The following is a 25659-nucleotide window of genomic DNA, read 5'->3' on the forward strand; positions in this document are numbered from 1 at the left end:
TCCTTAGGGTACAAGTTATACTTTTGAGTTACTTGAGATAGCTATAACTGGTGAATTTCTGTGGTTTCTAGAGTTTAAAATGTTACGTTGTTACTGAACATTTCAACTAACTATACCATTACTTATTTTACCTATTACTATTTTTTCAAGTGGATTTCTATGTTTTTTTTAACATAAAGTAATATTTTATTACCATATGTAAAGCCACTCCCCCCTCTGAGCATTGCCACGGGCCACCCCTTCCCGAGCGTAATTAGCCCCGTGGACTCCATTCCCTGGGGCAAAATTAATTAAACAGGGGAGGGGTCATGCAGCCCGCCCTCCCAGAGCTTTATTAAATCCCAAGGACCCAATCCCCCACTGCTGAATTTTAAAAAAAGAGGGGATGTGCACTCATCCCCCACCTCCCCTAGCCTTAGTACGTCCCGGGACCCCATCCCTCAGGCCCAAACCAATAAAAAAGGGAAGGAGGGCCGGATGATCGCCCCCTTCTTGAGCCTGATAAGGTTCCATGGACCCCATCTCCGTTGGCCAAATTCAGTTATTAAGGGGACAGACCATGAGTCCCGTCCATCATCTCCTTGTGTTTGCTTTGTTCGCCTAAGTTGGCAGGGTATGCCCAGATGTGGGTCCCTTGCTCACTTTGCCACTGGATTCAAGCTAGCCTGGCTGAAGAGGGCTGTTAGCCCGAAACCGGTCCTAGGATGCTTGTTTCCAGTCCAGGGAAGACCTGGCTTGGCAGTTCGGGCTGGACTGTACCCATGAGGCACAGGGTCAAGACTGATTTCTATATATCTGGGTCTGAACTGGGGTGGCGAAGTGAGCTAAAGAATGATGATGGATTCAACCCAGATCTGTGACTGGGGGTGAGTGTCTGAAAAGTTTCAGCACTCCGTCCATCATCTCCTTGTGTTTGCTTTGTTAGGCCACCCTACCTGAGCCTCATTAGGCCCTGGGAACTCCATCCACCAGGGGAAATTGCACTTGAAAAAGGGGGGTTGCCACACGACCACCTTCAACAAGCCTCATTAGGCCCTGGCACCCCATCCCATAGGGCCGCATGTAATTTAAAAGGAGAGATATGATGGGGACCCCTGCCCCAGGGCTAAATAGACTTTAAAAGGAGATGGAGCCAAACAGCCCACGATCCCCGAGCCTCATTAGGGTTTGGAGACCCCATCCTGCAGGGCTATATCTAATTTGAAGGAGGGCATGCCATCCCCTCGATGGGACCTTTTTAGGCACCAGAGACATCATCCCTCGGGCCAGAGGATTGTGCCCTGGTGCCCACATGGGCACCCATATACCACATATTTTGGGCTGTGAGGGTAGCCCTAGGGTACAAGCTGCTCCAGCTAGCTCCCCACATGGTGTGGGAGCCAGCATTGCTCCCGCCCGGAGGTAGAAGATATTTATGCTTGCAACCCCGGGCAGGAGCAATATGTGTCCTGTTTCTCTGCCCTCATCAGTGCGGGCAGGGGAAAAAAATAGAAGTGTGTTCTCAGCCGGCGGGAGCATCTTTAAATCTGTCGCTTGCTGGGAGCAGACTTATATGTTTGCTCTCGTTTGGCAGGAGATCAAAAAATGCTCCCACCAGACAGGAGCAGACATTTGTTTTCCGTCCTGCCGTAGTGCAGGCAGGGAAACTACTGTGTCCCGGGGTGGGCTCTCCACACATGGTCACTGAGCCAGCCACAGGGGAAGAGGTACCTGAGGCCTTTAAAGGCTCAGGGAGGGGAGTCACGCTGCACAATTCCCCTTTTCTTTACATTTTGGCCTGGAGGATGGGATCCCAGGGCCCTTATTAAGCTCTGTGAGGGAGGCCCCATGCCACCCTCCTTATTTAAACCCCTCGCCCAGGAGATTGGGTCCCTGGGGCTGTTTTAAGCTCTGGGAGGGGGTTGTGTGGCACCCTCCCATTTATTTATTCACTTCGACCACAGGGAATGGGGTCCCAGGGGTCTAATTAGACTCTGAGAGGGGGCCACGTGACTCCCTCCCCAAATTTATGTTCATGCCCCTCCCCCCAGGATCTGTTCCACACAGGGGTCATTTTTTAAAAAGATGTGTGGAAGTTCATGCTTTAAAAAAAAATGTGACGAAAAATTTGCAGTAAAATAAGAAAACTGTTTTTAGCCCTCTGGGACCACACGAGTAGGCCTAGAGGGTCAGGGTACCCTAACCTGCCCCTTATGTCTTTTTTTGCTTTTTTCCTTAGGCTTGAGACTGAGTCCCAACTCATAATATGGCCGCCCCACCACTTCCTGGTTGATGTGATGACAGCCAATCAGATCTCGGCTTGAGACATGTCAGATCCGGGAAGGCTCTGCATACCTAGAAATACCATTTGTTTAGCATTACTTGCACAAAAACTACTGAACAGATTATTTTACACCCAATCACAAAAAAAGCACTCTTTCTTGACCAAGATCTATCTTCCTGCCAAATTTAGTGTAAATCCGTTCAGTGGTTTGGGCTGCAGCTGTGTTTGAAGTTGCTATGGAAAAAGTAATGGGGAAAACACCTTTTGGGACCACCCTTTTCTTGGCCCCTGCCTGACGGATCTCCACGAAACTTTCCACTGACAAGCTTGTCAAAAAGTTGCTCTTTTTTTGAAAGATTTGTGAAGATTCGACAAACGGTGCCAAAGGTTATTAGCAACACAAAAAAGGCATTTCCTATGGAAACACGATCCTAACTATAACTACCCAGTGGGTAATATATACACACATGTAGGTATTATAGCTGATGTAATAAATTGTGCTAAGTGATCTAGATGAGTTTCAACTCATCAAGCGAGTCTTTCTTGTTTTACAATAATATGTATAGATAAAGTGAAAAGTGAATAAAGACTAAAACATTCATAAACTAATCAAGCATCTCTTCATTTAATTTCTTCATACCAATTACTAGAAGAGAACTGTTCATATTAATTTAAAAAACATAATCTGTTAATGGATTTGCCAGACAACTCACAATTAGTAGACTTGAACTTAAGATAAAGCCATAAGGCTAAAGTATGCTACAAAATACAATATATTTACATCCACTTGGGTCATACTTTTCTTGAGCTCCAGTAGGCAAAATGAAACTTCAGAAAAAAAAGTATATTTTCCAAAATCAACTTTGTTCAAATCCATGTGCTTTTATATACATTTATTATGCTTAATCTTACCCAAGTGAGTATGTTTTTAATGTTCTCAAATGATGCATACAAAGAGTGGAATCAGAATGAAATTTTAGAAGAGAAACAAAAACAAAGAAAAAAGTTTAAAACAAGTGTGGACTAGGTGCATAGTAGAGTAAAAAGCAGAAGAGACTGTAATTATTTTCAATGCAGAAGGTTTTTAAAAAAGCCTCCTCCTAAATAAAGACCTGCTCTTTTAAATGTTTCTATGTCCAAAACCTTTTGAGATTCTAACTTACGTAAACATTACACCACGTTGCCTTCCCTTTCAAGAGTGCATTTTCGGAAAACGTATGTTGCCTTGGTGAAATCTACATGATGATGTTTGTCGAGGTGTTTAGCCACAGAGAACCTTATGTCTCTATTGGTAATTCCTATAAAACATTCAAGAATACGTTTCTTTAGCCAAAAGAATTGTACTCGCAATGTACCTTTTCCAGCATGGGCACACAATGATGCAATGAGTGTAATCAGAGTTGCAGATTATATGTTTGCTTATTTTATACCCGTTGGCTCTGTATGGTTCATTATATTGTATGTATTTATCAGAGAAAAGATGGCACAACATTGCTCATCTCTTTTTAGGTTGAGCCTAAGACAGATCATGACCTGTTGTATCCTATTCTATGACTTGTGGTACACCCAGCAATTCTTATTGGCTGTTGTCTGTGTCAATCAGAAATGCAGCTTTGTTATTGCTGCATTTCAGTAACAGTCCCTCCATTGTGTGCTTAGCTTTGCTTCTGGCGATTTAACTCAGAGAGCACTTTGTTTGGCCATCACACTGTATAGCGTGTGATGGCCCCTCCTCCCTTTTCAGACATAGCGGCAAATTGTGCATCCAGTGATCTTTAGTCCATGCTTGCAAAGGGCTCCTAATGGCTGCCTTTGCTTTTCTTCTGACTGCCGCATCATTTTTTTTTAATTAGGCCCCCACAGGAGCCAACCTCAGAGCTTCAAAGTTAGCCGATCTCACGCTCCAGATTCGCGTTGAGCCCTTCCCCATCCTCCATCCTCCATCCTCCGAGCATGAATGCTGCGTTTCCCTCAACCCACTCTTTCCCTGTGCATGGAGTGAGGCACCATCCATTTCGTTATTTGGAAGAGGGGAAACATTTAGGCCCTTTTCTATGGCATTACTGACTGGCTTACAACAGTGACTATCCCCATTGCAAGCCGGTCAGTAATTACGTAGAAAAGGGCCTAAATGTTCCCCCTCTTCCACATAACGACATGGATAGTGCCAACGGCCTTGCTCCTTCTCCCTTGAGGACTTCGCCGTGGCTGTGTCTCTCTTTGACTGGAGGAGTGAGGATCTGGTGAAGTCAGGTGAGAAGGTAGCTGAATCTAACGAAAAATTGAATGCAGTGCCAGTCTCTTAGTGCATGCCTTTTTTGTTGTTGTTGAAACATTGGTCTGTTCACCTTTTCCATCTGCTGTTACAGCATGCAGTAATGAGTCAGCCTGCTTCATCCATTGGCTGTCTTGCACTGTGATGAGTGCCCACTACTGCCCAAAAACATGTGCTTCGGTGCAAGGGCTGTGGGTTCATGTATACATATGTATAAAATGCATGCCTGTCATTGCTTGTTGTTTTACGCAAGTATTGGGAAGAGGTTGAAGGAGGGCTTCCTGATCCCAGTTGGACTCAGTATCTCTCTCCTTGCTCTCTCCATCAGTGCACTGCTGCCTCACCTTTTTTCTACCTTAAATCATCTCCCTCCTCTGCCTACCTCCCCACCATCTCATATCTTTGTCTTGGCTTCTCGTCCGTCTCTCTCCCTCTTTTCCTACTCAGAGTGCAATCCCTCTCCAGCAAGAGCTGTGTGCATCTGGCAGGCAAGAGGGGATCAAGGAGATGGGAGTCTGCAACGATCCCCCTGCTGGAGCGGGTCATACAACATTTTGTATACCCCCCCCATTCTGCATGTTTATATTAATTCGAATAATCTATTAATTGTAATATTATTAATCAGTTTGAAGTGATAACTCACCAATTATATTAACAAAAGAATTACACGTGGGGTTTGATTTTGCATGGCTAAATTAATTGTATACTAATATATGTACGCATACTAATGGTAGAAAATTAGAATATTGCATGATATATGTTGCTTTTGTGATGTAATTGTAAATTGCACCAGATGACATCACTGGGTGAATATAAATGCTTTAAATGTTGCTATTATGCTAGATAATTACTTACACATAGGGGAATTAGTGAGGGTTTAACATTTTATTAGCCAATTCAATGTTTTAATTACGTTTTGTGTATGTTTTACTTAAGTTGACCATTTTGGCCTTCGTAAAGATGGCCGACTGGGACACACGACGTGACTGCTACAGTCCCACGAGGTTTTGGGTGAAGTGCGCCTGCGCCACCGCCAGCAACAATGGCCTCGTCCTGACCCCAGGAAAGATGTACCAACCAAGGTCATACTGGGAGAGTTGCCAGGACTACAAAACAATGAACTGTCTTTAAAACCGGAACCAGCAAGTGCGATGACTTAATCTAACCGACTATGTGAGAACTTTACCGAGTGACCCCAAATCCACCAATCAGGACTGTCTAAAACTCATTCTTGATACATTTTGACATTAAAATCATTATAAAAGACGGTAGAATAGTGAGTTCAAAAAGCCTGTCGTTCGATTTGTCTTGCTGCGAATTTCCTGACGTTATGCTGACGGAGAGGACGGTGACACTGCTGGACAGCTGTTATCCTGAATCTTTGAGAGACTGAATTGCGGCCTGACTTTGATGAATTTAAAGATTTTTCCACGACTTGACTGACTTAGAGGACGACTAATAGCCAGATTAGGTAAATATGATGTTCTGCGGTTTGGACGATGATTTTCTAAAATTTTGCAATTTAATTAGATGAACAATGCTTTAATTAATAGACAAATGTGTTGTGTCGATTATTTGAAGAAATTAGATTAAGAGAAGAGCATAAATAAATGAATTGAATGACCAAACTACAAAACCAACTAACTGATTCATCGCCAAATGAGGGAAATATCACGAGGTTTGAAGTTAATAAAAGTATTCAATGCATATTAGGGTTTAGGTGAAAAGATATTCCTTTCATGTAAGCGTTTGGAAACTTATCCCACTAGGGAAACAGATCAATAAAGTGTGAGTGTTGGTGTTATGGGCCCCACCAATGAATGTATTTGAGTGAATGTGTTATTGCGATATTTGGTCTGTGACGAAGGGGGAATTTGACATTCCACGCTGCAACACCCCCAGGTGGCATAGTGAGCCTCTGTAGTGTTTTGATTTTTACTGTTGCCTTAAGAGTGCCAGATGTGAAGGGGGATTTAGGCAGCTGTTGGCATGGTTAAAAAGCTCTGTGTGCATGTGTCACCTTATAACATGGCCCATGTCTTCAATGGAGATCTACAAAGTTAACCTTGTCTAGTCTTTCAATGAGTGTCAGGAACTGACTGACCAGACTCTGGATCCCATGTAAAATGTTTTTTGAAACCCGAGTATTTGAGACACGAGCACATGACCCCGCACCTACGAGACCTCCACTGGCTCCCCATCGAGAAGAGAGAAGAGAGTAACCTTTAAGCTACTCACTCACGCCTACAAATCCCTCGACAACATCGGACCCAAATACCTCAATGAATGAGTCTCCTACCACGTACCCAAAAGGAGCCTCCGCCGACCTTGCCCTGGCATAGACCCCTCGCATCCACAGAACCAGAGCAGGTGGAAGATCCTTCTCCTACGTCGCAGCAAAGACCTGGAACAAGCTCCCAGTCAACATCAGATGCTCCCCCACTCTACACACCTTCAGGAAAAGCCTCAAGACCTATCTCTTCGACTGAACCGGACCTGCACCCCCACCCCCCAACGCCTTGTGACCCTCACGGGTGAGTAGCGTACTTAATAAACCCCAGATTGATTGATTGATTGATTGAATTTGGTCCATAATGCCAACACTGTTGACTATCTGTGCTTGTCATTTATGTGCATAACTGTAGGCGTGCCCGTGGATGTATGTATACAGTGCAGACCAACACCTGTACAGGTATGGAAGCTGTCAAGGCACTTGTGCTGTTGCTATGCAGTGTATTGTCTCACATACACCACACTGGGTAGGAATGGGTTTCTCCTGAGACTGAGAATACTTGCTTGTGTGTTTTTTCTATTCACACCTGACATTAAGAATTTGTTTTCTGTTTTAGGTAGCAAGAGCATTCACAGTACAATGAGCCATTAGTAATTAACTGTTCTCACTTCGGATTACAAATGATGACAATTAACACCGGTGTTGTGGCTTCAGATGGCATGCCAATAATGTTTCCACTAAGTATCAGTCCATAGTCCGGGCAGTTTACCTCTCCTGAGGCTCAAGGTCACTATGGACAATGTATGACAGATATCAACACAGGTTCATTGCAGACAAGATTGATTATATGGATATGTACAAAGAGGGCCCCAGATGTGCCTTGAAACCTGACCTTTCTGTAACCCCACTTGTGCATTAGCAGAGCCAATAGCTCTTGCTAAACGCTTATAAGGTACGAAAGCGAGACTGATTGCATTATAAATTCTTGTTTCATCTTTAATATTGTAAAACCTATTTCAAATGAGATGCTCCTACGATAAACCATTGCACCTAGCACAAAAGCGGTGTGTGACTGTGTGTGCAGAGGTGGGGTTACTTTAGGACCTGGCATTTGGCAAGGTCACGCATCCAACCTACAGTGGTTGACCAACACCCGCTGCATACATCCTTTGATCATGCTCAGTGGCAGTTGGATGCAGGATCTGGCCCATTTGCATTGCACAGGAATTAATAGTAGTGATTTTGTGAGTGGTTTTCAAAAAAACTATTTTTGTTTTTGGGCTTTTGATTTTTTTGTGTGTGTGTGTTTTTGCTGAGCTATGGTACCACTGTGGTGGCAAATGGGCACTTGAAAACTTTTAACTTTTTCAAATTGATGACATTTTTTGTAATGGTCTTCCATTTCTTGCATTCAATCCCAGTGTTTTCCTTGCAAAAAGTTTATTTTTGCTCAATGTAATTGAACTTTTAACCGCTCAGAGCCCCCATAACATATTTGTGTAATCAGTTGCGGCTCTTCCGCTATGGCAGAGGAGTGTCTCCCCACTGCTTTTAAGCAGTGCGATTTAGAAAAATAATAACTTTGAGTTATTATCATTTTATGCTTGTGCTTCTTTGCTGGCAGGTGGGTGGACGGGGCTGCTCTGCTTTTGCAGCAGGGCAGGGGAGGAGTGGTTTGCCCACTCCTAAGTGCACATGACTGTTTGGTCAGCCCTCTCGGGCCGTCCAAAACAGTCATGCGCACTTTCCCTGCATTACAGCCTGTGTGGAGAATATACCCAGGCCCCCATTCCCTGGCTGAGCGACGAACCAGGAAGCTCAGACTAATCACAACGCAGCGTTGTGATTGGTCAGGAGAGCATGGGTGCTTACCAATCACAACACTGCATTGCAGCATTCTGATTGGTCAGTGGCATTTGGCTGGGCTTCCTGTTCCTCGATTTTTATGAGGAGAGCAGGAGCAGAGACAAAGGACAATTATCGGAAACTCCAGCCTAATCATAGCTACAGAGTCATTATAGCCCACTCTGAATATACACGAATAGTGCAAATTCTTTTTCTTGTCTTTTTTACGGAGTTTTATATAGCGCGAACTTGACCCCAAGGTATTGGGTATCAGAGCGCTTTACATGAGCATTAGTTGCATTATATGAGGACACATTAATTTTTGTTAGGCACGGGGAGATTAAGTGATTTGCCCAGAATCACAGGCTGTTGTGCGTCCTTGCCGAGACTCGAACCCGGTTCCCCAGATTTGAGGTCGACCGCCCTAGTCGTTAGGCCAACTCCTCTCCTCTAATCCAAAATCCAAATGCAATTTTGAGCAGGAGTCAGCTGTTATTTGCACTTAAAGAAGTACCCTCTTAGCCAAACCCTTGGTCTGCCCACTTGATTTACAGGTGAGCGGACCTTCAGTATCTTGACGATGACCCTACTCATGTTCCATCACTGAGATAGTGCGCCAATGGCCTGGGCGAGTACGGGCCATCAGAGTTAGGCAATGCGACCACCACCTTCACTTAAAGTTGACAGCTAAATCGCTACTTTTCACTGTCTGTCACCACCGGATGAAACCTAGCAGTAAGGGACAGTGAGAATGTTTAAATGACCCTCACACAATGGGAAAGAACTCCCATGCTGTGGGGATCATTAGCTTTTGAATATCCATCAATTTGACGGTACTGCCCGTCTAACTTTTAAGACAGTGACAGGAACTGCCATAATGGCAGCCCTGTCAATGACTAGAGATGTCTGCAGAGCTGGTGGCCATTTGTAAAGATGGAGGTTGCGTACTCCATCAAGGCAAGTGAGTATTTTACTCTGTCCCCTGATAGAATACTCACTGTTATTTGCACTCTATATGCTTTTAACAATGGACAAGTGTGTTGTGCTCATCTTGTGATGTCTGTGTTAGTGCAGGTGGAAATACTATGTGCATCCATTCTAGCACTTGTACCAAGGTTTTTTAAAAAACACAGTGTTAGCGTATTGCAAAGTATCTTTACTCTCCACTGAGCATCAGAGAAATGTTTGCTGAATGGAAAACAAGCTTAGAAGGTCGACCACAAATTAAATGGCAATGGTTCCATTCAAAACATTGTGAGCCCCTCTTTTGCTTTTATACACAGAGATTGTTGACAAATGAATCTCTTAATACCTCTCGGTACTTGCAACCAATTTTGTAATCAGAATGATTCTATTGGTTCAAGTCTCTTATTTTCAAAGTTGTGAAGAAGATTTCCGTGTGGCCATAAAAAGTGAGAAGTTTGTCTTTTCATTTAACCCTGATCAACCAACTGTGTCCAAGTAACACTACTTGTAGTTCTACTTTTATTACTGATAGTAGTAACAAAGCTCCTCCTACTACAGTAAGCAGCAGCACTGCATCTGCTTATATAGTACCACTACTAGTGTTACAACTAATACTCGACATAAAGCACTGCTCGTAACTTGTCACAAGGGTCATAGGTGAGACCTAAAATGTCTTGTGAGCAATATAGTGATAAGTGATGCGAATGGTGTTTTGGCAGAGCAGAGCCTATGTATGTGCAGGAAATAGTGAATTTGGGGTCTTTTGCAATACAGCTTCAAATGAGGCTTTTCAGTGATTTTTTTCTTGTATTTCTGTGATAACCTAGCCTGACTTTCTTCTCAGGAAGTAGACTAACATCCCACAATGAATTATTCGGCTTTCGTAACTAGGACATTATGGGGCAGATTTATATCGGACTTGCGCCACTTTTACGCCGCCGTTGCGTCACTTTTGTGACGCAGCGGCGGCGTAAACCCTGCGCCATGTTGCGCCCCATTTACAACGTGACGCATCTAGGGAGATGCATCACGTTGTAAAGCTTGCGCCACATGTGGGCGTACCTGCACAGGGGGGGGCGTTCCGGCGCAGGAACGCCTCCGAAAAGTGGCTGAGTGAAATCTACAAGATTTCACTCAGTCACTTTTCTGGCCATGCTGCGTCAAAACCCTGCGCCTGCTTGAAGCAGGCGTAAGGATTGACGCAGCATTGTAACAGTAGGGCACCCCCGAGCCTTGCTGGAGCTGCGTCGCGCTTGCGACGCAACTCCAGCAATGCGCCAACCTTCCGCCATCAGATGCTTCACGCATCTGTTTATCCTTGCGCCACGATGCGCTGCATTGTAAATGCGGCGCATCTATTGTGGCGCAAGGGTAAACTTGCGTGACGCATCTTTCCTGGAGCATCCCTGCTGATTTGCAGGGATGCGCCAGGAAACATTAATCTGCCCCTAAATGCTAAACTTTTTAAATATCGTGGGGCTCATTTATGAGCCCCTGCGTCACTTTTGCGCCACCGGTGCGTCACTTTTTGTGACGCACCAGTGGCGTAAAACATGCGCCATGATGCGCCATATTTACAAAGTGACGCATCTACCTAGATGCGTCACTTTGTAAACCCCTGCGCTACATTATACCTGCGTCAGGTATAATGTATGCAGGGTGGGCGTTCCCACGTAAGTAAGCATCGTAGAAGTGACGCAGTGAAATCTACGAGATTTCACTGCGCCACTTCTAGGGTGCAAAAGCGTCAATATCTTACAACTGCCTCACAGCAGGCGTAAGACTGACGCAGGCCCTTTCACATGGGGCTCGCCCCATGTGAAAGGACACATTGCTGGAGTTGCGTCACTTTTGTGACACACTCCAGCAATGCGTCACTTTTGCGCCTACAGATACGTCAGAAATACTGACGTATCTGTGACTCCTTGCGACATGATGCGTCATACTGTAAATATGACGCATCATCGGAGTCGCAGGGAGGGCGCAGTGAAAAGTGACGCATCACTGTTTTCACGCAGTGATGCATCACTTTTCATAAATGAGGCCCCGTGTGTGTTAATGAGAGTGTTCAGTCAATCGTCAGCTACTTGAGTCTTTGTCTATTAGACAAGCCTTTCTTTCATGTTTTGTCTCCGGAGACGAGAAAGTGTTGATTCGCTTGTTCAGATTAAAATATGCACGTTCTTCCTACAAACTGAAGGTCGTCTTTCACCTTTCTCCCGATCTTAGTCTTCAGACACCTGCATACTCCCTTTGTGTAATTGTACCACATGCCCTCTTTGCAGAACTTCTCACGAAATGCTATACATGTGTATATTTCTTTTACAAACTTGGAATACTCCGTCCAAGCTTTAAAGGGGAAGCCTTGGCTGGCAGGACCAGTTATTTACAGGCTATTAATTAATCTTTCGCGATAAACAACTTCAGACTGCGATTGGCATGTGGCCACATTTTCTTCCACAATCCATAACAACAACTAGCATGGATGCACGCTTCATCACAGACATGGCTTTTCCTACCCAACTTGCACATCTTTGACCTTCTTGTGCCAGCAGGGCACAACATCAAACTAGATACCCTTACAAACATAATAGAAGACAGCTTTGGACTCACCCATACAAATGTCCAAATACCCTTGCACCTTCAAGGGGCACTCCACTCTCCAAACACTGGAACTCCTCATCTTTCACCTCCACTATCTGCATGATGTGCATGCTACAACATGGATGCCATGCTCCCTGTGCAATAGGACTCAAGCGGCACTGCACTGATGAGGGTCCACTGTGAGGAAACTATTCTGAGGTTGATTTTGTACACATACATTGTGATGGGGGTAATGGGGTGGATTTTCTGCAGTTTGGGCTAGAATCTTCCCATTGTCGATGACTGAGATTAATGTACATTACATTGGTCCCTGTCTTTAGTGACACATTGAGCAAAAAAAGAAGGGTAGGAATGACATCCAAAGTATTTGCCAGTGGCTGAGGTTAGTTAGTGCATTCCATTCATCATTTGTTTGTTTTTTGCACTTTTACTAGAGAGTCACGATAGTCGAATTGATATAATAACAAGTCGAATGTGCAATATAGTACATAAACATATAACATATGTGGGTTGTGATATCACTACACCACTAACCACATTTCAAACCCTATACTCATTTCTATACAGCGTCGTTGCAGCATTTCCCTTACCTGCGTTGCTCTTTATTACCTGCCCTTGCATCTAAGAAGCAAAAGATGTCTCAAACTGACTCTTTATCCTTGTTTAGGTCTCGCCTGACCCAGCGCATGCGCTGGTCTGGCGAGACATTTTGTGAGGGCTCCAAAAAGTGCTGTGTATCTCACAAAAAGTGATGAAATGCTAATGTCCTAAAAAAGAGATATGTGTGTATGAGGAAGGGAGGCAAAGAAAATATTTCTTTTAAAGACGAGAACCCTCACTCACCCGAGGGTGACATGCTTCATCATTGGGTCCCCTCTTGCACACTGTAACCGCAAGGTATACAGTGTGGGCTACAACTCTCAAAAAAGGGACAAGAGAGGAGCGTGAGGTGTTTTAATGGGGGTATCCAAGGTGACAGGGGGAGTAAGGGGCAGAGTGTGAAATTAAACAGTGTGTAGGTAAATAAAACTAGCTACAGGGTAACAAAGTCAAATTTAATAGTAGTTCCCATCAGCTAGGGTTAAAATGAGGTGATCTAGGATTAACAAAATATCCTAGTAATTGGTGGTCGACATGTTTCTGCCAGATGACTTAATTGTTCGCGGCATTCATCAGGACCTCTCAATATATCACTCTGCTCGTGTAATCAAAATAAATGAATTACAGACCATACTCGTTGGTAGGTTGTAAATGACAAAAGGACCAGCTGCAGTCCGGTACAGTGTCTCTGAAAAAAGATTATTGATCAATTCAGTATCATTTATACCAACTTAGAAGGTCAACCTCCACATACCAAAAGAAACACCACACACGTGATATGTGTTGCACACGTGATAAAAACACAAATCATTCTGGTGAGTGAGTATGTTCTAGGAACTCACCTAGGGGTAATGTTAATTTACCTCTACCTTGCGACGAATGATGCTAAAGAGCACAGATTACTAGAAAGATAAAAGACAGGTTCAGAATGGTTCTCACATGTTGCACAATAATAACATATAGACTAATAGATTAGTGTTGCTGTCATTCGATATAGTATGACAAGCACAATCTATAATTCACACAATCAGCAGTATTTCAAATAAAAACTTAATTGTTCTCATGTCCCAAAAGAAAGGAAAGGGGAGGATGGTGGGGTGTGACTCGCAGTCACTTCATCGCCATGTGTCGCATGTTGATGTGTTAGACGTACTGTATGCCAAATTAATTGAAGTCGTCCGTATGTAGTATAACACACATAAAACTCAATATTCCCAAAGAATGGGTCCAGAGCGTCACTCGCCCGCTACCAGCCCTTAGAATCATGGAGTTGAGATCGACAATACAGGTTAAGTCAGTGAGAAAACTGCACCGACCCGATTGAAAAAACACTCGATATCTACAACACCCATAAACATCACCGGCTACCCACACTCACTCCCTTCATTACCTTCCGTTAATCCGTCTCAGCCTTATTAGAGCACCAACCCGCTGGGGAGAAACTGCGCGTCTCGCAGTGGTTTTAACAGCTCCCGTGTACCTTCGTGAGTGCGTATACCCGGAAGTGAAGCAAATAGCTTCCGGGTAACGCAGAATCATGGGAAATGTAGTTACAGCGGGGAGAAGGCGCTAGACACGATCGAGATATAGCAGTATACGCCGTATTGAGGCTATAGTAATTGTCACCACCAGTTTGACATTCAAAAAATGCTATGTGTCCAAGTACAGCATCCCGAATGACAAACCAAGGACGGCTAGTGTTCCCACCATGTGATATGTACATAAGTCAGTAATAAAGGGGCTCTATACCAGAAGGCTATATCACCACAGCCATACACATCCAGATAAGGTGGCTAAATAGATGGAAGCACTCCATATATATAGTTTCCATACGTGGAGCCAGATGCCAAATCCAAAACACATAGTATTTGTAATTAAATATATAATGCATGTATTAGGCTGTCTATCCCATAGGAAATCAGACCAGTATTGCAATATAAGTGTGTGGTGTTATGCGGCATCTAAAAATGGGAGAAGGTGATAAGGGAGACCTGGAAAAGTTACACAGAGCACCAGGGAATATCTTCATTCAGACCTCTCAGGTGGCTTTTAAGACGGAACACCCACCGTTGTTCACGGCGGAATAGAACTTGTTCCAAAGGTCCCATATTCACATCATAGTGAGGTTTGTCAACGATGACCCATTGAAGGTCGTTTTCTGAGTGGCCCTTCTCAAGGTAATGCCTTGTCATGCGTGTATTCGATTTTTTGCATCGGATGGTACTACGATGCTCAGTAATTCTTTGTCGTACTTTGCGACAAGTCATTCCAATATAAATCAATGTACAAGGGCACTTGATCATATATATAACCCCACTGGTATTGCAGTTTGTGTGGTTATTCAATTTCCATGGTCTCCCCGGTAGAATATCCAGCTCCGTTGTGTGACTGGTGCTACCAGGCCAGCCTAGAGCTACAGTGCATGTGCGCGGGCGTGCGCGTCGCGCTTTACCGCGATTACTTTCACTTTGGCGGCCGCAGGGCCGCTTTGATGTTTGATGGCGATCGCTATCACTTTCGCGGCCGCAGGGCTGCTTTGATGTTCTCCATGAGGCTTCAATAGATTGCAGCAGTTTAAACAAGCATTGGCATAGCCAATAGGTCTCGCTTTTGGGAGCTTATAAGTGTTTAGTTATGCAACTGTTGCATGGCTAAACACTTATAAGGTCCCAAAGGCGAGACCTATTGGCTATGCCAATGCTTGTTTTGACTCTGCCTGCCAGCCTGTAGCCTGCACACGACAACAATTATCTAATTCTCTGCATATCTACAAACTCACCTGCTACTTCACACCTAAACCTAAAAACTGTGAACACTGAAGCCAATGACTTGGCACAAATGACCTCTGCTTCAAAAAAAATTGTAAGAACTACAAAATCCAAGCAACAGAATACATACTTCTTTTTCTGTAATATACAGAATAAAGACCCCCTAAACAGTGCCCTCTACGAGAATTAAGTTGTCATCTCTGAGTTCTGTGCCTGTGAAAATAACTTGGCCTGCAGCCTTGTGCTTTTTATGGTGCAGCAAATTCACTGGGCTCTATCACATAAAGTGCAAATGGGGAGCGCTAAGTTAAAACAGTTTTGGGCTGACTGGTGTCTAAAATAGTCTTAAGTAGTTGAAGGGCTGTCGAACGTTTTTCGGTTTAGCAATTTTGTGCATCAATAATAGTGTGTGCTATACATTCCACATATGATTCTACATGTATAGACTGAATTAACATTTTTCAAATTGAAACAAATTTCTTATGGTGTATAGAAGTGAAGTTACAAATGTGTTTTAGTTAGGCCAAATATCTATATAAAACTTCATTTTGAACAAGGAAGCTATCTCTGATACTCACTCCTGCTTCCCCCTTGCACAACACCTCTCCCCACACGCTTCGCAGAACACAGTCAATTCGATGTCATAATAGTTCATTTCCACTGTAGTAGTCTTCATGCTAGTGCAGTGCTGAATCATCTTTGGTGCGGATGTAGAATTGTAACAAGTATTCATATTTTCCTTCCTTCACTGTATTTATTCATTCAGATAAAGTATTTTAGTTAAATGTTTCATATTTGTTTGAACATCTCCGGATGACATTAGCATAGAGGTTGTTGAATAGTTATTCAAAGAATTGAGATCGTGCTTGTGCGTTAAGGTAATGACGTTTATTATTATTATTGTCTATTACTTTACTAAAGAAATTATAGATTTGATAACACCATGATGATATTGCTAATATTCTATGCAATAATTGTGTATAAAACCTGTTGATTTAAGGGTGAGCCAGAAGACTATTCTATTATACTAAGGACTATTTACTGATTCTGCTGCGGGAGCTTAAAATAATTTCAGATTTTTACATATTAATCCAAAACTCAATCACTGAGTGGGGTCCATTACACTTTAAAAAATGTTTACTCTTCTAATTTGATGATTGTGGAGGTTCCTTAACACAGGGACACATTGGCTTTTGAAATTGAGATTTGACACTGTTTCTGATCCAGTAACCTGTGGGAAAACTGAAAGAGGTCAAATGTGACGTGTCTACATTCTGGGGTACATTTTCGCTCCCATATATCAAAAAGTGAGAATGGGGAGCACCACATTAAGACCCAGTCTCTGCCATAGTATTTGGGCTGACTGGTGTGTTAAGTGGTTGAAGGACGCGGCACTTCAAAACCTTAAAAAGTGGTAAATTGTTGCTTGCCTGTGAACTTTCAAGGCATGTGCTGCTCTTGCCTTGAAATATAGTAGCATTTGTTCATATATTCAAAGTAAATAATAGAACATAACACAATATCATACACAAAGCAACATAATAGGGCCAATCACAAGAAAACAGACAAAGCATAACACAACACAACAACCACAGTGTAACACAACAAAATAACATTCAAATAATGCAGCACAAAAACATAGCACCATAAAAAAAACCTAAAAACATCGTTGCCACACCAAAATACTACACCACAAAGGTACACAATAATTCTTGCAACCCGTTACCACACGCCTCATGTAGGTAGCATACCAGTTACCACTTCTTAAATACCGAACGTTACCGAATCGGTATTTAAGAAGTGGTAACTCGTATGTAGGTAATGTGTCGGTAATTTTTACCGAATCGTTAAAATTCGGTAATTACCGAATCGGTATTTACCGATTCGGTAATGAGGCATACCTTCCCATTGAGGGGAAGGTATGCCTCATTACCGAATCGGTAAATACCGATTCGGTAATGGGGGAGAACATGCAAGGGTGGCAGGGTGTCACATTGACACCCTGTTGCACCCCTGTTTCGGCCATGTGTGCACATGTGGCACACATACATGCCCTAAGGGCATGTATGTCTGCCACATGTGCACACTTCTAAGCGCTTTTAAATGCTTTTCCTCATCCATACATTATTTACCACCAACTATTAGTTGGTGGTAAATACCGACTCATAACAACACCCACACACTCCCCCTACATCTCATTTCTGGATTCGGAATTTACCGAATCGGTAAAATTACCGATTCGGTAATTATACCGATTCGGTAAATTCCGAATCCAGAAATTGTCCCCCTACATACCAAAAGCCAAAATACCGGTCGGTAACGGTATAATTACCGAAAATCGGCCGTTACCGACTGGTATTTGGCGACCTACATGAGGCCCTCAGACTTCTGATTTCACAATACAGAGGTACAAATTGTTTGGAGCAAGCACTGCCATACCTTACCACAAACTACATCTAAAAATGTTCTTATGTCTTTCAAATGTACAAAGGAATACACTACTTTGTATCAGCACTAAGAAGCAGAGGCCATATATCTATGTATTTCTGTCTGTTCCCTGTATTTACCAGCGGCGCTGCATCTTCCACTGCCATCACTACTCCCAGAAAAAATATCACATTTGGGGGTGTCTACAATAAAACAGTAAGGGTGGCTACAATAAAAAAAATAAAAACACAAGAGGGGTGGCCAAAATAAACACGTGGGATGGCTACAGTAAAAAGAACACGGGGTGCCTTCAGTAAAAAAAAAAAAAAAAGCTGTTTGAGCCTTTAAAGTCTGCTTTCAGGTTTGCTGACACCGTGTTACCGCTGCTTCTTCTCCCTTAGCCTAGGCGTAGACGGCAAATCGAGACCTGCCATTTTCATCTTAAAGTTCCATTAAATTCATAACCTGATATCTCACATACCCAGCTGCCAGGAAGTACATTTTAAGCCCGCTTTGGCTGGGCCAACGCTTATTAATGTAACACGGGCTGGCTGTCCAGATGGTGTAAAGTTTAAATGGCCACTGCAGTTTAGATCTCCTTTCCGCAAAAGAGGGCCTCAATTATTATTTTTTCAAAACACATACACTGGATGGGAATTTGAGCAATTTCCTGATTTAACATTATTACAAGTCTCAGAAAAAGTCCTCTGGTACGTGATTTGCAGCAATATTTTGTGCATTCGTGGAGTTCGGGAATTATAGATAGGATTCCCATCTGTGCTGGACTGCGGTCGGTAAAAGGTGAACTTCGGGGAACTATCTTTTTCATGTCGAGTGTTTTGTTACAAAACTACTGTAAAGCACACATTGTGGTTTCAGAATTTGAAATAACTATCCCTATTTTACTTACGGAAGTCAGCTTAATAGGTGAAGCGTTCCTGATTTAACCAGAGGTCAATTTAAGATTTGCTTTCTTATTTTCATCACTGTCCGTCAGTGGGACTGAGTGAAGCAGTGGTTTGGCCCAGTGTGAGGCAGTCAGTACTTCTGAGCAGCAAGTTCAAATGATGCTGTGGCTGGGCGCGGCCACGTGTTGGTTTGGTCTTCCAGGCGTGCTTTGTGAGGTCAAGAAAAAGATGTCTGTGTGACCAAAGTCCAATGTCACCGGTGGATTTATGCATTTTATCTAAGTATAAGTATAAAGAAGCTTGTAAAGCGCTCGAATGCCAGACGGCGTCTTGGCGCTAAGGTGTGAATAGTCAGTGACAGAGGAACAGTACTAATGGATATTAAACAGCTGGGACTTCAGGGCCTTCCTAAAATTTACATAATTCTGCTGGAGTCGCATACCCACTGGTAGCTTGTTCCAGAGTTTTGTTGCACAGATGGCAAAAAAGCGACCACCCCATCTTGCTAGTCTAAATCTTGAAGTGCAGATGATGCCAAGACTGGCTGAACGAAGATCACGAGAGGGGGTATAATGCCTGAACCTATGCCTTTCATCAGTTGCACTCCCGCCAAAACGTGCACGGTGTACCAGACAGAGTGCCTTAAACTCAATTCTCTGCTGAACCGGGAGCTAATGTAATGATCTTCTTCCCTTAGAAGTGGGGTGTCCCCTGGGTAATCTCAGAATGACACGAACCGCCGCATTTTGTAATGACTGTAGCTTAGCAACCTGGTATTTATCAATACCCAGGAACATAGCATTACAATAGTCCAATCTGGACACAAAAAGAGCGTCCATCACCGTCTTCTACAGCACCTGAGGGATAAAGGAGAAGATTTTACGCAATGTTTTTAGCAGGAGAAAGCATGAGGAGGTTAAACTGTTGACCTGATCTGACATATTCAGCTTATCATCAAAAATCACCCCCAGGTTCCTCACCTTAGTGACCGATAAGGGACATTGACCGGCCTCAGGTGGCCACCATCGAGTATTCCACAGAATACACATTCTAGAAGGTAAACAGGTTGCTTTCCCAGTTGTATTCTTTGTACTTTCAACAATGCATGTGAAAGCTCCAGGGTGCTCTGGCTTCATTTCTACTAGGTGCATTGCGACATCAGGACAACGCAATACTTGCCTCGGGAGAGCTCTAATTGGAGGTTGTAAAGTGTGCCTCACTGCCATAGAAGGGACAACCCCTGCCTACGGATCTCCAGTCAAGGGCCCCAACCGTCAATTGCCAGAAACACTCAGGGTCCATTCCCCAACTCCCTGCACATTGGGTTTTTTGCCTTTCTGCTCATGACCCAAACTCAGTGGAGTCCTCTCGGCCAATGAGATCTTTCCTATTGGCAGTGCATTCACAATTTCCTTCCTGATCATAATTGTAGATTAGCCGTATAGTTGCGTTTCAAGTCATAATATTGTTTGTGCAGAGGATCCTGGGGCTCGGAGATTCTGGTCCTCACACCACTTGAAGAGGAGAAACAGAGCAGCAACCTCCATTTAGTCCTTAAGATGTCCACATGACTGCAGGTGTGACAGGAGGTCCTCATGAACAGTCACTTGCTGTTTGTTCAGGCCAGAGACAGATGGACAGGCTGCCCGAAAGCAGAGTGAAATACTGCTGTAGAATCTTTATACCATGATACACACATGATCTGAAATCCCTTAGCGGTGCACTAATGTCGGAGTCATGATGATACAAATGTTATAGCCTAGGTAATGAGCCACATGTGAATTATAGTGATGGTATTTGTGATGAACATTACCAAAGTGGGGCGGGTCAATGGGCAGTGTCAGCGCTTTCATGGTCACAGTACTTCCTTGACCCTCAGGTGATGTACTTGTCATTGGGTTTGGGCATGGCCGACCGTGCTTCTTCCTGGTCATAGACATGGTCCATGCTTGGAGGGAAGAGCACCGTCCACGTGTGGTCCTGCTGGTTTGTCTTGTGCATCTGCTGCTGCAGAGCCTCCTCAAAATCAGGTGAGTTCGAGCTTGCTTCTGGATGACATGCATTAATGGAAAATGGGGCTCTGCTGGGGAGTAAAAGTTTTTTCACAAGTGCAGCTAAACAGACTAAACCACACATTCCAGACATTTCCACACTGAGGAGGAGGGAGAACGTCCGATCTTGTCAGCAGGATGTGCATTGGAGCAACACAGTGCAGCCATCATTAGTGATTTTTCAAAAAATATATTTTTATTGAGCAGAATAAGACGCCAAACATTAAAGCCAGCATCCCTTAACATCGATATACATTATAATACAATTAATACATCATTTGCAATCATGAAGGATTAATCATGTCAAAAAACTGGAATATGTCGGGCAAAAACTCCTACCGACCCAGCTAGTTTGCTTACTGCATAAAAAAATAGGTAACACAGAAATAGCTTATGTTTTTGGTAAAAAACCTTCTCTTATACTAAAGTGCAAATGCAGTTAAACTCAGAATCCTCAGAAAATCATGATTTACACGACTAAACAAAGTGCCAGTGCTAGTGCAAATATATGCTCCCAAAGGAAGCCAGACTAGAGTGCAAACCTTCTCCAGTACTAACGCGCTAACTTTAATTGGGATATTGGAAAAAAGACAAATTAATAAGGGTCGTACTGACATCTTGATCAGGGCAACCCGTCCTATCAAAGATAGAGGGAGTAATCCCCATTTACCCAATAAATGTTTAATCTTGCTCAATGTAGCTTCATAGTTTAATTTATAGAGATCCGCATATCGGTTTGATACATATATTCCTAAATAGCGGATCGGTTCAGGGGAGCATGCTTGTTGTTTCAAAATATCCGGAAGAAAATCGCAACAAACACTAAGTGCCAATACTTCCGTTTTTTTGTGATTGATTTTGTATCCTCCAATTGCTTCAAACTGAGTGAACTCCTTCAAAATTTGATCAACATTATGCTTTTCCGGTTTAAGGTAGAGTATCACATCATCAGCAAATAATTTAATTTTAGACATCCCCTCTATAGGAGTTTTTATATCAATGTTCTCCCTAATCTTTACTGCTAAAGGCTCTATGAAGAAAGTAAACAAAACGGGTGATAGGGGACATCCCTGTCAGGTCCCACGTTTTGTATCTATTAAACCTATAGATTTAGAACTTATCCTAATCTGGGCCTGGGCTCCTTGATAGATATTCCGAAGCATGGTAATTATTTGATCAGGAAAACCAAATTTTTCTAGGCCATAAAATAGTGCTCCCCAATTCACAGGGTCAAATGCCTTTTCGGCGTCAACCATCATTATTATTGCAGGGGTTCGATGAGTATTAAAGTAGTCAATTGCTTGAATGAGAAAACTTGTATTTGATGACATTGATCTGCCTGCTATAAAACCTGCTTGGTCCTTGTGAATTGCATACTGAGCTATAGATGTAAATCGATTTGCCCACATTTTCATAACATTTTTATAATCTACATTTAGAAGACTAATTGGCCTATAAGAGCCGACTTCCCTAGGATTTTTTCCCTTTTTAAAAAAGCTAACTATTGATGATTCCTTAAAGGCTGTTGTAATTTCCCCTCCTGCACTAACAAACTGGAAAAGGTCAAGCATAAAAGGAAGTAATTCTGCCGAGAAAACTTTATAAAATTCGGACGGCAGACCATCATTCCCACAAGCCTTACCTCCAGGCATCGAAGTTAGAGCCCTGGAGATTTCTTCTACCGAAAAGTCAGCCACTAGGGCCACTTTTTGACCTATTGAAAGTTGAGGGAGAGCAAGGTCTTCAAATTAAGACTGTATAGCATGATTAGCTACTTGCTAGTCAGTTGAGTAAAGCCCCAGAGCCCACCCGCACACCCAACTGACCCGACGCCGCAGCCCGCAGCCTCAGACAATGGATCGATGACTGCGCCAACACTCTCTTCCCACTTAAGAAGCCCTCCAACACCCACACCAGCAAGAGAGCCAGCTGGTTCACCGAAGACCTCGAGTCCTCCAAACGAACCCGCCGAAAACTAAAAAAAAACTGGATCCGCGAACGAACACCGGAAAGCTACACAGCCCACAAGAACGCCACCCGCAGACACCACCACCTCATCAGATCCGCACAAAAGGACCTCCTTCAAAGACCACCTAGACAACAATGCACACAACAGCAAAGAGCTCTTCAGCATCGTGAAGGAACTCTCCAACCCCAGCTCCAACACCAACGACATCCCACCATCACAAGACCTGTGCGACTCGCTGGCCACCTTCTTCCACCGCAAGATCGCTGACATCCATGACAGCTTCGACACCGTCACCACCCCGGCAACCGCTGAGACCTCCGCTCACACGACCACCATCCGCACCAACCGCATGCTCACCTGGACCAACATCAACGACGACGACACCATCAAGATCATGAACACCATCCACTCCGGATCCCCGGAAGACCCCTGCCCACACCACATCTTCAACAACGCCAGCAGCACCATCGCATCCCATCTCCGGAAAACCATCAACATCTCCTTCGAGACAGCGACCTTCCCGGAGAGCTGGAAGCACGCAGAGACCAACGCCTTACTCAAGAATCCCAAGGCGGACCCTAAGGACCTCAAGAACTTCCGACCCATCTCCCTGCTCCTGTTCCTGGTGAAGGTCATCGAAATGGCCGAAAGCATACAACTGATCAGCTTCCTCGAGGAGAACAGCATCCTGGACCCGTCCCAGTCCAGGTTCCGCAGCAACCACAGCACCGAAACTGCCCTCATCGTCGCCACCGACGACATCAGGACCAATGGAGAAACTGCGGCCCTCATCCTCCTGGACCTCTCAGCCGCCTTCGACACGGTCTGGCACCGCACACTACAAACACGCCTCCACGATGCTGGCATCCAAGAGAAGGCCCTAGACTGGACCACCTCCTTTCTCTCCGGCAGAACTCAGAGCGTCCGCCTCCCCCCCTTCCGCTCCGAAGCCACCGAGATCATCTGCGGTGCACCCCAAGGCTCATCCCTCAGCCAGCTGATCCTCTCCCTCACCAAAGATCCCCACACCACCAAAACCAACCTCCATGAAGGAATTAAGGCCGTCACCGACTGGATGAGAAACAGCCGACTGAAACTGAACTCAGACAAGACGGAGGTCCTCATCCTCGGATCCTCCCCCTCAGCCTGGGACGACTCCTGGTGGGCGACTGCACTAGGAGCACCCCTCACACCCACCGACCACGCACACAACCTAGGGGTCATCCTCAACTCCACCCTCTCCATGACGAAGCATGTCAACGCCGTCTCCTCCTCCTGCTTCCCCACCGAAACTAAAAGGACGGTCACCCAGGCCCTCATCAGCCGTAGACTGGACTACGGCAACGCACTCTACGCCGGAGCCCCGGCCAAACTCCTGAAACAGCTCCAATGCATCCAGAACGCCTCCGCACGCCTGATCCTCGACATCCCTCGCCACAGCCACATCACACCCCACCTGAGAGACCTGCAGTGGCTCCCCATCAACAAGATGATAACCTTCAAGCTCCTCACCCACGCACACAAGGCGCTCCACGACACCGGACCAGCGTACCTCAACAGCCAACTCAGCCTCTACACCCCCACCCGCCAGCTCCGCTCCGCAGACCGCGCCCTCGCCACCATCCCCCACATCCGAAGAGTGACCGCCGGCGGCAGATCATTCTCCCACCTCGCCGCCAAGACATGGAACACCCTCCCCATCCGCCTGCTGCAGACCGAAGACCTCCTTACCTTCAGGAGACTCCTCAAGACCTAGCTCTTCGAACAGTAGCAGCGCCCCCCCTCCCCTAGCGCCTTGAGACCCTCATGGGTATGTAATGCGCTTTATAAATGCTATGATTGATTGATTGATTGATTTATAATGATCTATAAAGATTTTAGAGATATTATCTTGTCCCGAAACTAGATTCTGGGTTCCAGGAACTAACACTTCATTAATTACTGCCGCTTCTTGTTTGACCCTAGTTGACCATGCCAGTAATTTTCCTACCATCTTACTTTCTTCATAAGTTTTTTGCTGATATGCTTTTCTACTGCATATCTCTTCCATGATGAAAAATTCCCTCAATTCCCGTTTGGCCTTATTAAGTTCTTCACCAGATACCTGAGCCCTGATAGAGCAGCATCTCTTTTTATTTATCAAAGCCATTTCCACTGCTTTATAAAGTTCTCCAATTCTAGATTTCCGCTCTCTAACTTGCGCTGCCATAAAAGCTATCATTTGCTCTCTAATTGCAGCTTTAAACGCCCCCCAAACTGAAAAAAGACTTGCTGTTCCTCTGTTAACTTCAAAACATTCCCCATCAATTCCTTCGTATCCCCTACCCATTGTTGGTTGGTTAAGAGAAGTCTATCCATCTGCCACCTGCATTTCTCTCTAGCACCCAATCCAAAATCAATTTCTAGTTTTATTAAAGAATGGTCTGAGAAAGAATTGGCCATGATCTCCGTATTTGAACAGATCAAAGAGCGTGATACTAAAAGCAAATCAATACGGGAGGCTGACCTAAATTGGCTGGAATAGTAGGTAAACTGTTTTGCTACACAATGAGCCCTTCTCAAGGATCCACCAATTGATAATCCTGTATAATAAGATCTATCAACTTCTTAGTCCCAGGTTTCATCTGCCTTTTTGTCTTATTAGATGTATCTAGTTGCAGACCCTGGATAAAATTAAAATCTCCTCCTAAAATGATTGGGTCTTGCGCCGTTCTTACTCTATCATTAATACTTTTGAGCGCCACATAGTC

The sequence above is a fragment of the Triturus cristatus genome, chromosome 1_2 (genome assembly GCF_964204655.1).
Source record: "Triturus cristatus chromosome 1_2, aTriCri1.1, whole genome shotgun sequence".
Lineage (NCBI taxonomy): Eukaryota > Metazoa > Chordata > Amphibia > Caudata > Salamandridae > Triturus > Triturus cristatus.